Raw genomic sequence first — 17,031 nt, 5'->3', positions numbered from 1 at the left:
TTAGGGTGAAAATAAGGTAAAATAGAAAGACAAATTTAACATTTAAAGTAATAGCCAGTTTTAAAACTATTTCCTATTAATTTTTTTGGCCAAACATCGCTAGGGAATCACCTCCCAAGCAATTGATTAGAAATCACTTAGAGACCGTTTGTTTCGTGGGAATCCGAGATTTCCCTTGGATGGGCATCCAGACTCCCACGTTTGTTTAGTGTGAATGTAGGATACTTGGGAATCTTCAGATATCGACTATCCTAGGATACCCATACTAGAGGCATCTTACGAGTTTTGGAAGCCCTTTTGAAACACGGGTTTCCAAGATTCTCGTGTTGAAGGCATCTACTCTTTACATTTTGTCTTTTATTTTTTTTTCTCCATATATTTCTTTCATCAATTTTCTTTATTTTTTTCTCAAAAAAATTCTAAATTCTAAATTTAAATAAATTAATGTACTCATCATCTAATAAACAACTTTATGCAATTAAATATTAAATATATTTGTACATTAGATTTACATGTAAAATAAACTGCAATAAAATTATATAAAATCTCTATTTATTTTTAATATTTTGAAGGAATTATATTATTAATAATATTTAGTATCATAAATATATAATTTTAAAACAACATTTTTTTTTTACAACCGACATATCTGTGATGTTTTTTCTCTTTTAAAAACTATAGTGTGATGATAAGATAAATAAATTTCACCCAAAATAACATAAATTATATGATTGTCCTTTGGAAAAAATATTAAAGTTTAAAATGAAATTTATATTAATTTAATAGTAACTAATTTGTTCTAAAAATTAACCTATAAAAAATTAGGTATTAAATTAATCCAAATAAATATATTATATTTGAATGAATTTATAAATTATACGACCGGGAATTTTTGGAACATTCTATAAATTTAACACATTCCCAAGAATAAATCTTCCAAAACAAACGTGACTTTCCAAATATTCTCGGTTGTCCTTAGAAATTTTCTTATGAAACGAACTTGACTATCTGAAGATATCGGACATCTAAAATTTCGGGCATCTGAAATTTCAGGCATATGTAGATGGCAGACATCTATATATTTTTGAGCTTAAAATAATTTTGGATTTTTCTAAAATCACTTTTGAATTATTTGCAAACATTTCATTTTAAGATAGTAGTGATTTTGACATTAGTGAAAGTGATTGAAAGTGATTCTACCGCTGCTAAAATCACTCCCAAACATACCCCAAAATTTTATGAGACCAAAATGAGATTTCAACATTAATTACAAACTTATTGTAAAAGGAAAAGGAAAAGCAATAAAAACTCATGAATGAATTGGAGAGCATGGCATGAGCATAATGACCAAGAGATGGAAAAAGGTCCCATAATAGAAGGAAGAGTGAAGTGGAGGATGAATGAGTTGTCATGCCAATTTGGCCTATAATCCTCTTATAGTCTTCCAACTCCCACAACACATGGCCTTATGTTTGTGCATTTCACCTACTAATTGTTTCCTCTCTTTTTTAAAGTTGGTTTCCTTCAACTTCTCATAATTGCTCTATTTATGCTTTTTTTTTCCCTACACATCCACAGAGGGGATCCCAAGTTGGGATTCAGTGTACTGTCCCTATCGATTCAAACAAATTGTTTACTGTTCCCATTCTTTCAATAAAATTAATATCAATGTATGCCAAAGAAAAGCTGTTATCCAATGTGTCTGTGCACGAAGAAACTAGCAAGACGAAGGAAAGCACTTTGATGCTTAAGTTTGTATTGGTTGGAGAATGACTGTAGTGTATTTCATAAGGAATTCCAACATACCTTAGTGAGGATTTAACGATTCCTTTTATAGGTGAACGAGTTTGAATTGGTTAATTATGCAAGTCGAGATTCACTCTGTGGATCTTAGAGGCCAGACTTGTGGCTGGTGTTGACTACGGTCAGTCCAATATGTCATTTCTATGCACGTATTACAGCAACGATAGGACAAATTTGTTGACGTCAGGAAGTCAGTGTACTTCATTCGGTTGCTCTAGCAATCATTTTTTTTAACCTCATAACACAATAGATATTGAAATGTTTATTGTCTTAGTTTATTGATATCGTTTGATTGCTTTTGATATTTGTGACAACAAAAAATTAGTACCGATATTTATACTATTGAACTAACTTTATTGAAAAACACAATGTTTCATGAACTTGAAGTTATTTATTTTTAGGCTACAAAAAATAATGGCCGTGCAAATATTGAATTAGTAATATTGATCCATCAAACTAAAAAAAAAAATTCGTTACCTAAATACAAAGTACATGACTAAATTTTTTGTATTGTAGACCAAATATTTGTTTAATAAATTTAGATTCATTCCTAAGATCAAAATATGAAATAATGACAATTATATAGTATTTATAATTTTTATTTCAGTTTCTTCTGATAAACTATTTATATCAAAAGTTTAATTTTATTAAAAAATAATTTACTAAATATTTCAAGTTTTATTATATTTTTTATATACTTACGTGGATAATCCAATCATATTTTCTTTTGAACAAACTTCAAAATATGGCCAATCCAAGCGTATCTCATATTAATAAGGCACCAATTACCATCCTCATAAAGGTCAATGGTTTGATCTCCCACCCTACAATTGTTGAACCAAAAAAATATATATCAAATTATGTAAATATAAAGTCATAATTCTTAGTTTTTCTTTTAATAAACTTTTAGTATTTATACTAGATTAAATTAATATCATATGATGATGCCGATTTTTGGGTGAGGTCCACGTAGATGTCATGAAAGTGTCACGTACATCTTCATCTCCAATGTCTAGATGTCTAACACATAAATCTAGAACATGTTGGTGCTCTACCGAATACACTCTAATGCTTAAGTTAGAACTCAAGTAGAGAGGAAACGACTGTGGAGCAAGAAGAGTAAGAAGACAATAATCTCAAGAGTGAGAGTCTGTTTGAGATTGTGTGCGGAATCCTCACAAGGAGTTTTGTACCGAAATGCGCCTACCTTCACTAGGGTTTTCTTCCTTATATATGGAAGGATAGAGTGGTGGGGCAGGATGGACACCAAGTCTGAGGTGTGGGGACCCTACCAACAGTCAGTGTCCTTTTTCTGCTAGAGGTCGAGTGGTGCGGCAACGTATAGGGCACACTCCTCAAACTACGACAGACACCCACTGGGTGAGTTTTTTGGTATCTCAAATCGCATTTGGGGCGTTTATACAGTGCACTCAACTTCCCTTTCTGATGCACTCATCATCATTCTTTTGGTGCGCTTGGTGTTGTTCTAGTGCATACTACATATCAACTTTATGAATGGAGGGGGCCCAACATGTCCCCTCAAGGTATCCATACATCGTGCCTCATGGCTTTACCTCAACAATGGCCCCACTACCATCAACTAGCCTCTCCTCGTGGCGAGTTTAGTAAAGTAAAAAAAATGTGTGCAGTGTCACGTACCTTTATGGAGACACGTGTCAGTTTTCCCTTTACATGAGTAATGAAGTGTGATGGCGTAACTCGTAATGAGTGCCTCTGATGACACGTCTTTTTCTTTGGTCATGGGATATCAGATTAGCTCTTCATCCAACGATTGGGGATTACGAGGTTCTTCTGACCTTTCTCCTTTTAAAAAGGGCAGTTCATGCCCTAGATCCGTCTTTCTCCCGCTCGTCCCGATCTTCAAACTTGATCCTCTCACGACGCCTCCTTTCTTTGTTTCCATGGCTTTTCTTCCCTCCTCTAAATGAAAGGTAGGCGATATGTGCTGTTGCTGAGAGATGATGGCCCCTGGGTCGAGGCGCCGTTGCTACTCCAAGGATCGTGGCAAATCACATCCCAATGTCAATAACAAAAATGAATTGGACAATTTTAGGAGGCAATATTACATCCCTGCTGCAGTTCTAATGCAACTCACTTCCTCGGATGAGATGAACAACTCCCCATTCTTTTGCTTGGTGGGGTTTTATCACCAGGCATTCAAATACATGTTGAGACTATCGCTTTACCCTTTCGCCCAACGATTTTTGTTTGAAGCTTGTATTGGTCCTGCACAGCTGGCCCCCAACAGGTAGAGGTCCTTAATTTGTTAGTGGATGCTCTAGTCGAAGCACGATGGAGGTTTGAGGCTTCACGCATATAAGGTCTTCTAGATGTTTAGCTTCTTCAATGTACCGATTCATTTGAATCTACGTCAACAGTGAAGAAATTGTTAAAGGGGGCTAACCTCTGTCAAGGAGTCGAAGAACGGTTGGTTTCGCGTAGGTGGTGATTGGCAGAGTCCTTCAAATGGGAGGTACCTCATGTGTCAAGGTGAGTTTCCGTCCCATCCCCTGTTTTCGGCGGAAAGACTTACTCTGACCTCATCTCTATTTTTCTATATGTTTCGTTCTCGTTTTGCAAAGGTCAAGCTCTCGTAGCCAATAGGTCTTGGGGCGAGTAAGGGCATTGGGTGGTATCTACAACATTTTTGGCTTGAAATGCTCCCCAATCCACCGCGACCATCTTGCCCTTAGGGCTTTCCTCATAATTCCAACTGTGTGCCTCCATCATCTGCACTGATAAGTCTCCCTTTACCTATTTCTTTCTTAGGCACCATCGCCTTACTCCTTTGTTTGGCAAGGTCTTGTGCGTATCATGATGATAGTCGTCCTTTTTCTACATGGAGTTAATCCTCTAGGAACAACAGGCGGTTGAGTTAACCAGTGCACGAGACACCACTATTGCTGGAGCTGACTCGACTAGGGTAGAAGCGACAATACTGTGAGTGGAACTTGATGAGGTACGGGCTGAGTGTAGGGAGGCGTTGTTGAAGGTTGCACGCTTGAAGTAGGTGGAATAGGCCCTTTGGACACCTTAGAAGGCTTTTCGAGCTCGAATATTGGGTTTAGAGGCATCAATAGTCATCGAGCGTAAGGGGGTGGAGGCTCGAAGTGAAGGGATCGAATTCCGCAGTGGAAGCGCATGAATGCTTATGAGCAGAAGCGCGTGAATGCTTGTGCTTCATTTTATTTTAGGAAGAACTACTAAGAAAAGAAAATAGCAATACAAAGAAGGAAAACCTACCTTTGAAGACTGTTCTTCACCGTAGACCAACGCCACGAAAAAGCCTTCCTCGTTATCCTCTGAACAAGAACTGGTTTGTGGGAACCGTCTTTTGAAAGAGGGAGTTTTTTTAGAGAGATTGGGAGAGAAGCTAAGTTTCAAAATGCATCAACTCTTCCATAATGCAAACACTTTGCATTTAAAGAAGAGTGAGGAGTGTGAAGCAAGTTAACTCCTCACCTCACCATACTCCCACTTCCGTTATTTAGTTAATTAAAAATCAATTTAATTAAACTAAATAAAACAAAACATAATTGAATTATTTAATTAATTCTGTTTTTGTTTTAATTAAATATCATATATTTAATTAGAACTTTATTCAAATGCACATCTCTCATAACCTATAGTTGCACATTAATTTTAACATATAATTTTAATATGAATATAATTCATATTAAATTTTATTTGAATGGTATTATAATAATTCTCCCATGACAATATAGTTTAATCTTTGAATCTTTATTCAAAATAAACTATATATAATGTATGATTATATATATTATATACATTCCCTTATATATAATTTAAACATTTCAAATTCTTTCAAATTTTTTATCCTTGTTTTGCCCATTGTGAGCTAGCAAGGGAACCTAATGGACCTACAGATCAAAAGTTCCAACGATATAAGATTAATTGATTAAACTCATTAACCATATTAATCAACATTCATTAACTGTTGGTCACTCCACTGAAGACCAACAACTGCACTCTTCTCACTATAGAATATTTTATGTCCATGGATTTTGACCATTAACAGTAAATCGATCCTTCACAAGTATTCGTAACTATAGCTTGGTAAAATTATCGTTTTATCTCTGAGTTACTTCTTTCACCTTAAGTATTACGGTGTTTATGGTCCAATTATTAAACAGAAGTCCCTCTCGGGGTAGTGAAAGGGTGGGACTCCTTATTCAAGTCCTAGAGTAAGCACTTCAGAGAATACTCATCTACTTACTCTACAGCCTAAAAAGAGTGAATTTCATGTTATGTAGTTATGTTCCCAGCTCCCACTCGGTCTCGTCCCAAAAATGGTAGGAATATTGAGTTGGCAACCCGGGTCACTCTCACCCATACAAATCAAAAGACAATCTCTTATAGGCAAGAGTCCATAACTCACTCAAGATCGAGATTGAGTTATCTGGTCTTCCTATGAAATAATAATCTATTAGTTAACGGTGTTACAGCTAAAAATTAATTATTTCGCAGTCTGATCTTATACAAACTCATTACCTAGGATACCTCCACTCGCATGTCTCCATATGAACGATTTGGATTAAGTCGTTTGTAACTATTACAAAGTGGGTCCTATCTATTGTGTTACCAGGATAAGGTACACAATCTTACCCATATACTATAGACCCTTTAGGTTATTACTGGAATATTATCCCCTTGTATATCGAATATATATTGTATATTAATTATATAATGTATATCAAATATATATCCCGTATATCAACTATATATTATATATCAGCTATATACTATTCCAGTTACATAACATAACTTTGGATGTTAGTTTATTGGATTTGAGTTAATGCAATTCTAAAAGGAACTTCAGTAACAGCTTTATTGAATAAATATTTGTTTTACATTTACAAATCACGAATTTAAGGCATAAAACCCAATAGTTTACTGAGGTCTCATATCGACTAAGGTCTAAAGTCACCCCAATTGGAGCGTCAACAATCCTTTGAGAAGGTTGGCGCAGCTCATCTCATTGATCCCCTCTTTTTGGAAGAGCCTTTCTGCAATATGGCCTCCTACTCAAAATTCGAGATCGAAGAAGGTGCAGAAGGAAGGACTAAACTTTGCTCTGGTGCATGGGGATCCATCTCTACAACTTAACTTGGGGCTTATTGAGGCTGCTTTCGAGCGAAGTTGGATCGAGTCTTCCCCCGAACATCTCACCAAATGGGACCGTCTTATTGTTGAGGGGATACCTCAGCACAAGGATGTAGCAAAAATTGTTAAGCGTAAGTGTACGGGCCAAGTTTTAATATAGATGGTAAGTTAATACCAATATCATCCTCTAGATTGGGTTTCTATCTCATTTGGATACCACAGATACAATCGCTCAATTTTATTAGAGAATTGAATTTGAATGAATAAATAAATCAAAGCAAATAAAATATGCAAGAAAATAGAGAAAATAAATGGGAAGAAAGGTCACAGGGAATTGATTTTACTTATTAGATTAATGAACCAGTTACTTAATTACTCAAGATTGAATGAAGTATTAATTCTATAGGTTCAGAACTCTCAAATCTCAATTGTATCTTCCGGCGTATGCTAATTCTCCTTACTAATTAAGAAATCAATATTAGAATAAATCTCCCGATCTAAAAATCACTTTAGTTATACATCCAAATTCTAACTCTAAACCACTTATCCCAACAGTAAGATTTCAAGTCTAAAATCGATCAATCTATGGCCAGTAGATTAAAAGTGTTAAGTATATAGAAACGTAAATAGAGAATTTATAAACATTCAATCAATAGAATTAAACAGTCAATTCATAAAGTTCAATGGCTACATCAATCCTTAAGACAAAGAAATTGAGCTACTCATGTTTAATGTGCCAATCTCCACAATTACGAGCTGAAAATCTCTTCTCTAAGCTCCTTGATTCCCTTTTCTCTCTATTTTCAAATTATTTCATGTATATCTCCCAAAAATGTGTCCAAGGTTCCTTAGCGGCTAAAAAACCTAAAATTTATAAGAAATCGTCACTACAGTACCATGGTGCTCACTGATGGCACCATGGCGCTTCAGGAAAAGAAATTGGCGGAAAAATACTTCGGAGGGTCGCGACACGGTAAAGCAGTGCCTAGGCGCTACCCTATCAAGTCAAAACTTCAACTTTCTATTTTTCTGCTACAAGTGCAGTAGCGCGTTTTCGAGTTCTCCGATGTTGTTCTTTGGATATTTCTGCTCCAAAAAGAATTCTAATATCTTCAAGCTATGATTTTTCCCTCAATTTGATTCATTTATGTCTTGTTTCCTCTTGATTATTCATTCTTGCAAAATACATCTTTGTGTGCGTAAATCTATTATAAAGAAACAAAGACTAACAAATAATTCCAATATAAATCTCATGAAATGTAGTTGTGCGCTATCAGAGGCTACGGATCTTGGCATCATGCAGTGCATTTTTGTACCCCAACTTTGGGTTGTAATGGAATTGCTTGTTTAGGTTTTTCTTTCTTTTTTCTTTTTGTTTCTGTATCTTTTTTTTTTCTTGACTTGCTGGTTTGTTAAAGTGGTTTTGTCATTATTTTTTGCCTTCATTCATCTTTTAGGGTGACTTAGATAGACTTTGGAGACCACTAAATTTGACTAGTATTCTATTTCATTGTTTTTTTTTTAAGTTTTGATTCATAATATTTTTTCTTTATAGAACTTTTGTTTATAGTTTTTTGGCAAACCTTTTCCTTCTTTGGTGTTTTATAAAAAGTAATAAAATAATAAAATAATAAAAAATGAATTTTGTTTGAATATCGGATGGCCCTGCTTCTTTAATAAAATCTTCTTAATGAAAATAAAATAAAAATATTTCTTACTTATAATTTTTTTCTCTAAATTTGGTTTAGCCAATTTGGTAGGAAAAATAATCTCTATCTATCATTTCCTTTGTTTTCAAGCTTTTGAGTATTTAATAAAAATATATATATATATACATATATTTCTTGATTTTGTTTCTTCTTTTTTTTTTCCTTTTATCATTTGTTTTTTGCTCCACAATTTCTTTCTCCCTCTCATGACTTCTTTCATTTTTTCTTTTGTTCCAATTTATTTTTATAAGTATTTTTTTTCTTTGCCTTCTTTTATTTTTCCTTCAGCACATAAATTCTTTTATTCTCTTCTCTTCATTTCTTTTTACATTTTCTCTCCTAGGGCTCTATCGCTATTTTCATCACAAAATTTCTTCCAACTTTTGATTCGCCTTCAAGATAAAATTAGAGTTTGTTTTCGAGATCGTAAGTTTTCATGTTCTCATAGAATAAAAACTCTAGGTTGATTTATTTCTCCATATCTTGCTTGTCATGTTCTAATTACAAATTTAATTTTAGATGTTCATGCATTAAGATATGTCTTCTTTGATATTTTTTTATTTTGGTTATTCATTTATCCATATTTATATCATTGTTGCTTGATTCATTTGTAACTGGAGACATTATTGATTATATTTCAAACATGTTTATTTAGATTACATGTATGATAGCCAAAAGCGAGCATAGCTTAGCGATAATTGACATATACCTCCAACCACGAGGTTGTGGGTTCGATCCCCCACCCCCATATGTTAATCGCGTTTCCTTAACGAATAGTGCACATTTATTAATTAATTGAATTATTACTTGTCTCGCTAACTCATAATTATTGTTCGTTATTAAGCAAATAGTATGCTGCTCTATTGAATGCACTCTAATGGTCGATATTGGAGCCTGGATCAATATTGAGGCTAACACGAATAGACGCTGATGAGCACGTTGAACTATCCATGTGGTTTAGAGCCTTCATAGCCTAGGCACAACGACGCAATTATCAGGGGCACGCTCTACAATTGAGCTAATAGCCCGTCGTGCGGGCCTCCCGCTTGAGGCCACTATGCCAAAAGCAAGAGAAACCCCATCCCTCTCTTTCCTTTTTTCGCCCCCATGTCGCCACACGGGAGGGACAGGGGACGTAAAAAAGGGGATCCTAACAACTTGTTCCAACCTAGGATAATAAGCTCATGAGCTTATAGCTCAAGTATGGAGCAAACAGGTATGAAGCAGAAAGAGTAATGAGACAATAATCTCGATGGTGAGATTCTGCTTGAGAGCGTGTGCCATATCTTCACATGGAGTTGTGTAGGGAAATATGACTTATCTTTGCTGTGGTTGTTCTTTTCTTTATATATGGAATGAGATAGTGATGGAAGAGAAACCCCATCCCTCTCTTTCCTTTTTTCGCCCCCATGTCGCCACACGGGAGGGACAGGGGACGTAAAAAAGGGGATCCTAACAACTTGTTCCAACCTAGGATAATAAGCTCATGAGCTTATAGCTCAAGTATGGAGCAAACAGGTATGAAGCAGAAAGAGTAATGAGACAATAATCTCGATGGTGAGATTCTGCTTGAGAGCGTGTGCCATATCTTCACATGGAGTTGTGTAGGGAAATATGACTTATCTTTGCTGTGGTTGTTCTTTTCTTTATATATGGAATGAGATAGTGATGGAGCAGAATGGAGAGCCAATTGAAGGTGTGGAGAACCCTCCACCTATTCCATGTCCTTTTCCTACTAGCGTATTGTGATGCGGCAGCATCTAAGGTACGCTCCCAATACTACAACAGATGCTCGCAAGATGAGTTTCATGGTACCTCTAACTACATTGGGGGCGTCCGTACAATGTACTCAATTTCTCTTTTTGGTACGCTCAACATTTCTTCTTTTGGTGCAGTTAACATTTTTTCGGTACGCATCGCGTACAGTGTGTCACAATCGCACTTTTCAAAGGACTCCCAAAGCGATTGTGCGGCACTTGATCTTGTCCACGAGCAAATCAGCCAACGAGAATCGGATAGCCGGCGGCACTACGGCTATATATTGCAACCTTCACCCCCGTTCTCGAGAAAACGGTTTTGGAAAACGGGGTTAGAGAAAAAAGGTTTGGAAAACGTTGGAAGACATTTTGGAAAGCTTGTTGTATGCTTGAATGCAAGAGAATAGATTAACGGCAAGACAAGAATACAACTCAATGTAGGGAGGAGACTAGGTGTACCCCCTAAGGTAGATTATAAAGCATTTTGCCTTTGGCAGACGTGAACATGCAAAGTGGCGAGGAGTCACTCGCCACCAAAAGTACAATGAAAAGGTAATAACATGCAAAAGTAAATACATGGAATAAAAGTAGAAGGGAAGAGGCTATCATGAGCATGCGGCCATGGGTGTCGTGCGGGCCTCCCACTTGAGGCCACTATGCCAAAAGCAGGAGAAACCCCATCCCTCTCTTTCCTTTTTTCGCCCCCATGTCGCCACACGGGTGGGACATGGGACGTAAAAAAGGGGATCCTATCAACTTCTTCCAACCTAGGATAATAAGCTCATGAGCTTATAACTCAAGTATGGAGCAAACAGGTATGAAGCAGAAAGAGTAATGAGACAATAATCTCGATGGTGAGATTCTGCTTGAGAGCGTGTGCCATATCTTCACATGGAGTTGTGTAGGGAAATATGACTTATCTTTGCTATGGTTGTTCTTTTCTTTATACATGGAAGGAGATAGTGATGGAGCAGAATGGAGAGCCAATTGAAGGTGTGGAGACCCCTCCACCTATTCCATGTCCTTTTCCTACTAGCATATTGTGATGCAGCAGCATCTAAGGTACGCTCCCAACACTACAACAGATGCTCGTAAGATGAGTTTGATGGTACCTCTAACTACATTGGGGGCGTCCATACAATGTACTCAATTTCTCTTTTTGGTACGCTCAACATTTCTTCTTTTGGTGCGCTTAACATTTTTTCGGTACGCATCGCGTACAGTGTGTCACAATCGCACTTTTCAAAGAACTCCCAAAGCAATTGTGCGGCACTTGATCTTGTCCATGAGCAAGTCAGCCAACGAGAATCGGATAGCCGGCGGCACTACGGCTATATATTGCAACCTCCACCCCCGTTCTCGAGAAAACGGGGTTAGAGAAAAAAGGTTTGGAAAACGTTTGAAGACATTTTGGAAAGCTTGTTGTATGCTTGAATGCAAGAGAATAGATTAATGGCAAGACAAGAATACAACTCGATGTAGGGAGGAGACTAGGTGTACCCCCTAAGGTAGATTATAAAGCATTTTGCCTTTGGCAGATGTGAACATGCAAAGTGGCGAGGAGTCACTTGCCACCAAAAGTATAATGAAAAGGTAATAACATGCAAAAGTAAATACATGGAATAAAAGTAGGAGGGAGGAGGCTATCATGAGCATGCGGCCATGAGTGAGATGCACTGGACGAGCATGACCATGACACAATACGCTTTTCGGATGGAGGGGGCTCGACGCGACGCGTCCACTCGTGTATCCATATGTGGAACCTAGTGTCTTTCTCTTAGCCTCGTACATAATGATTTATTATAATTAATTTTTAATATTACTTAATCTTATTATTTATTATAAATATTTACATTTATTAATTAATGATTATGTAGAAGTTTTTTTGTTTTTCCATTATATTTGGATATCTTTTAATTTTTGGCATTATTTCTACCGGCTTCCTTTACTAAGCAATTTCACCTTATTCTATAAATGATTATTTTTTATGTTCCGTAAAAAACATGTTTCTGTAATTATAATTTGTTCTGTCAACTTAGTGACTGATATATACGACATATATTTGATATATACTTATATATTTCATAATGTACGATGCATATGGTATAATTTGCGTATACCTTTGAGATCAATATGATATGATATAATTAGATATACTTTGAGATCAGGATCCATGTGGTATAATTTGTATATAACATTGAGAACGGTATGATGCACCTGGTATAGTATGAAGCACGTAATAATAATTTGTAGTATATATATTTTGTGATTTATGATACACGTGGTACAATGATAATACACACAATAGTAATCAATACATTACATATATATACTAAAATCGGTATACATATTATAATATTTCATGACGGTAACTATAAAGCATAGCCAAATATTTGATATATACCCAAAATATATGCAATAATTGGACCCACCACCAACGAGGTGCACCGACCATATTTACATTTTTAAATTTTCACTCCAGCACCAATGGCGATGTTGTGCATCGTTCTCACTATGAGTTGCTCTAGTGAGCTGCTCTTCATTGGCCAGCTCGCACTAGCTGCTTCTGTTCACGCTAGCTCTCCACCAACTGCTTTCGTACTAGTGAGCTCTCCATCGGTTCCAACTTCTATAAGCTCTGCACCAATGTCTACTCTGAAAATTGAAGTTCTTGCTTGGTATTGGGGGTACATTGCTTGGTGCTTACAATTTTTTTTAGTACAACATGAGGGGTAGGAGATCGAACTCACAACCTCTTACTTAGAGATATATGTCAATTATCGCTGAGTTATGCTTGCTTTGGCCCAATAAATGAATAATTGAAACATGTAAATGAGAAAATGTTAGAATAACTTTAATCCCAACATATCATCATAATTACATTAAAATATTCCTTACTTGTTTAATTAATAATATAAATATAATCCTTAACTAATAAATGTAAATATTTGCGTTAAATGTTTTTTTTGAATAATGTTTAATTTTGTTATTAAAAATATCTCATAATGGGCACTCATATAATTTTCAGTTGAATTTTATCCTAAACAGGCTAAACTTTAGACAAAAATAAAAATATTTGTAATTTTGGATAGATCTTAAAATGGACTACTCTAAGCAAGGAAGAATTGAAGAAGGTAGTTTACTCTGTAGCCTTAAAGGGTAGTTTTCAGTTCAAAACAGTAAAATTCAACAAAAAACAGTTGGTATTAAAGTGCTTAGAGGAATCATGTAATTGGTACCTTCGTTCTTCTCGTTACTTTGATGGCAAAATATGGGTTATTATGAAATATGTGGAGGAACATAGTTGTTCTATTGATGTTGTAAAGAATGATCATAGGCAAGCAACCTCAATGATGGTTAGTCAGTGTGCGAAAACAATCATGGACATTAAAAGTAGCTGTAGTCCTCGCGACATTATTAATTACACTCGAAAGAACCATGGTGTTAATATTAGTTATTACAAAGCTTGGAGAGGAAAAGAGAAGGCATTGGAATCAATTATGGGGTGAGCCGAAGAGTCGTATACGCTCATTCCGTCGTTTGCATCAAAGTTGATCGAGAAAAATCCAGGTAATGTATATATATTTAATGATATTGTACATCTGTTGTATATATGTATATGTATCAAACTTTATCATCACACCATATTGTTTTTATTGATACTTCAATTTGGGTGTGTATGTGTACATTTACCAGTAATTATCATACAGGGACGTATACAGCTCATGAGGTCGACGCTATAGGCAAATTCAAATATTTCTTTATGAGTTTGTCTGCTTCTATAGAAGGATGGAAACACTGCTTTCCTATTATATCTGTTGATGGCACACATTTAAAAAACAAGTTTCAGGGAACACTACTGACCTCTTGCACTTTGGATGGAAATTCTCAAATATACCCTTTGGGTTTTGCTATTGTTGACTCTGAGAATGATACATCATGGGAATGGTTTTTCCGTAACATAAAATCTGCACTTGGAGAACCTAATGATCTAGTGGTAGTGTCTGATCGACACCGTAGTATATCGAAAGGAGTTTATAGTGTATATGATGCTGCACATCATGGAATTTGCATCTTCCATTTATTAAGAAATCTCAGACAGTGACATAAATGCAAACTGATCGATGGATTTTTTAATATGTGTGCGAGGGCATACACAACATTTGATTTCGAATTACACATGAGACATTTGGAACAAGTAGTTCCAGAAATAAGGGAAGAGTTGCAAGAAATTGGATATGAAAAATGGGCTCGTGCATTTTCAACTAAGAATCGTCATGGTTTAATGACAACAAATATATCAGAAAGCATCAACTCCACTTTTAGTGAAGCTCGTGAGCTACCAGTTATCTGTCTTCTTCAGAATATAAGAGACTTGATGCAGAGATGGTTTTATGAGCGTAGATCTTTCTATAGCTATCAACAAATAGACATTACACCCTGGACTGCTAATGCTCTACGATCATCCTTAAAAGAAAGCCGCACGATGGATGTAAGTTGTCCATATACTTGTATCATTTTATTTGTCGTTCGAAATGTTGCCTACTAATACTTCATTTTGTCAATGTACAGATATACCCCGTGGACCAGTACCTTTATGATGTCCACAACGACGATAGACATTTCAATGTAAATATTCTCCATTGTACTTGCAATTTCAAACAATGGGACATAGACTTCATTCCATGTTCACATGCATGTCTTGCCATAAGCCGTAGAGGATTAGAGTTACACTCGTTTGTGCACAAATTCTACCATGTTAAAACATTACAACTGTTATATTCATGGAACGTACACCCTATTGGTCAGATTGAAAACATACTTCCACCAGTTCAACCAGACGATACAGGGATTCTTCCTCCTAATGTTAAACGATCAGCTGGTAGACCACGCAAAAAAAGACTTATTAGTCGTGTTGAAGCTACTAACACAGTAAGATGTGGCAGATGTCATAAACTAGGTCATAATCGCAGACGTTGCAAAAACCCACCTGCAACTTGAATATTTTATACTTTTCACCATTTGGTTTTTATTTTTATGAAACAATAGGTAGGTCATTAGGTATATTGCTTGCAATAGGGAGCTTGCTTTTATATTTTAAGTTTAGATATTTATTTGACAACTATTTTAAGTTTATTATTCTGATCTATATTTAATATTGTTACTTTTTTTCTTTTACTTTATATTTGCATCACTTGGTAGATAAACCTAGCCACATGGGTATATGCTCCCACATGTTCTTTATCATTCAATAATTCATCGACAACAAAACAAAATTAAAAAATCGAACACTCACAGCCCATAAATAAAAATGATAATGAAAATAGGTGACGTCATTTTAAGTGCCCAATTCCATAAATCAGAACGCAAAATTCTCCATAGATCAAAAACTAACATCCCAACAAATAGTCACATCTAATATCCAGAAATGAGTTAAATGAAAAAGATAAATCAAACACTACAAGCCCACCAAATAAGTAAATGCAAAAACGATCCTATAAGTTCATAGGAACCATATGTTATTCCTTGGTCTGACTTAATAGGTCAAATGATGGCTGATAATAACCTTTTGGCAGATTTTCTAGAATAGTTGTCTTGCTTGTCCCTTTCATTACATCAATATATATGCCTTCTGTCACTGTTTCTATCTTCTCCATTTTTTCATTTTTTTCTCCAACTTTCTTCAATGCATTCATATTGGATTTCAACTAAAATTATATACAATATATTAGTTACCATAATCAAGAGAAGCATAAAAGTATACCATTAATTAGTATAATAGTCAATGTTCAAATACCTCGGTGAGCGGCCTCCTAGATTGAGTACTCTGCTGCAATGGATCTTGATAATACTATTAGCCTTCAAATTATAATAAAATAAACATTAAGAACAAAATTTTCTTTAAGAATTCTTTGACATTGATGAACTACTTAAGAACTACTCACTCGTTTTACATAAAGAGTTTCAAGTTCAGCAGTACTCCTTGAAGACTTATTCATATTCAGAGGTTTATCCTGTTTTAAAAAGAATCAATAATCTGTTTTATAAAATGTATATGAATATATATACACATCAAGTAGCATTACCTTTATAATTTCCTTTCCTTTTTGGCTCCATTTTAATTTTTCAATAATTTTCGACTCATCGATTGACCGAATGACTTCATTGATAATGTCATCGTTCTCATCACGGCCTATATGGTAGTTCATACAACCAAATTTAAACTGTGTAGTGTGTCTAAGTACAAAACCAAGCCTATAATTCAAAGTATACAATATTACTTGCTTTGTCTCTTGATTGACTCCCCTCTCAACCATTCCACCACCTTCTGTTGTTGATTTATCAACTATATTGGCTTCCACCACTGGTCTATCTCTCTGTGGTTGGTGTCCACCGGTTGGGTCTTCATCATAATCCTCCCTTATTGTTTTTTTGGCTCTTTTCTTGGTTATGATCATCTAATGTTGAGCCACGTTTCTCTCGTTGCTATGTTTCCAAGGTTTCAGATTCCTTCCTAAAAGAATTACCTTCCTGCAAAAGTTCATAACTTAAAATATGTAATGCTAGCAAAATCAAATTACAATTATCAAGTAATTATACAGGGTAAATACAAAACC

At 35.4% G+C, this 17,031-nt stretch overlaps 1 pseudogene; it reads left to right on the top strand.

The window, feature by feature from the left end:
• The first annotated feature begins 12,901 nt into the window (after positions 1-12,901).
• Positions 12,902-15,415, top strand: LOC111023978 (uncharacterized; annotated as a pseudogene).
• Positions 15,416-17,031: the final 1,616 nt, after the last annotated feature.

Source organism: Momordica charantia, assembly GCF_013281855.1.
Source record: "Momordica charantia cultivar OHB3-1 chromosome 9 unlocalized genomic scaffold, Mcharantia_2.0 BLBB01000009.1, whole genome shotgun sequence".
NCBI lineage: Eukaryota > Viridiplantae > Streptophyta > Magnoliopsida > Cucurbitales > Cucurbitaceae > Momordica > Momordica charantia.
The sequence above is the reverse complement of the archived record's forward strand: the minus strand, read 5'-3'. Positions and strand labels throughout refer to the sequence as shown.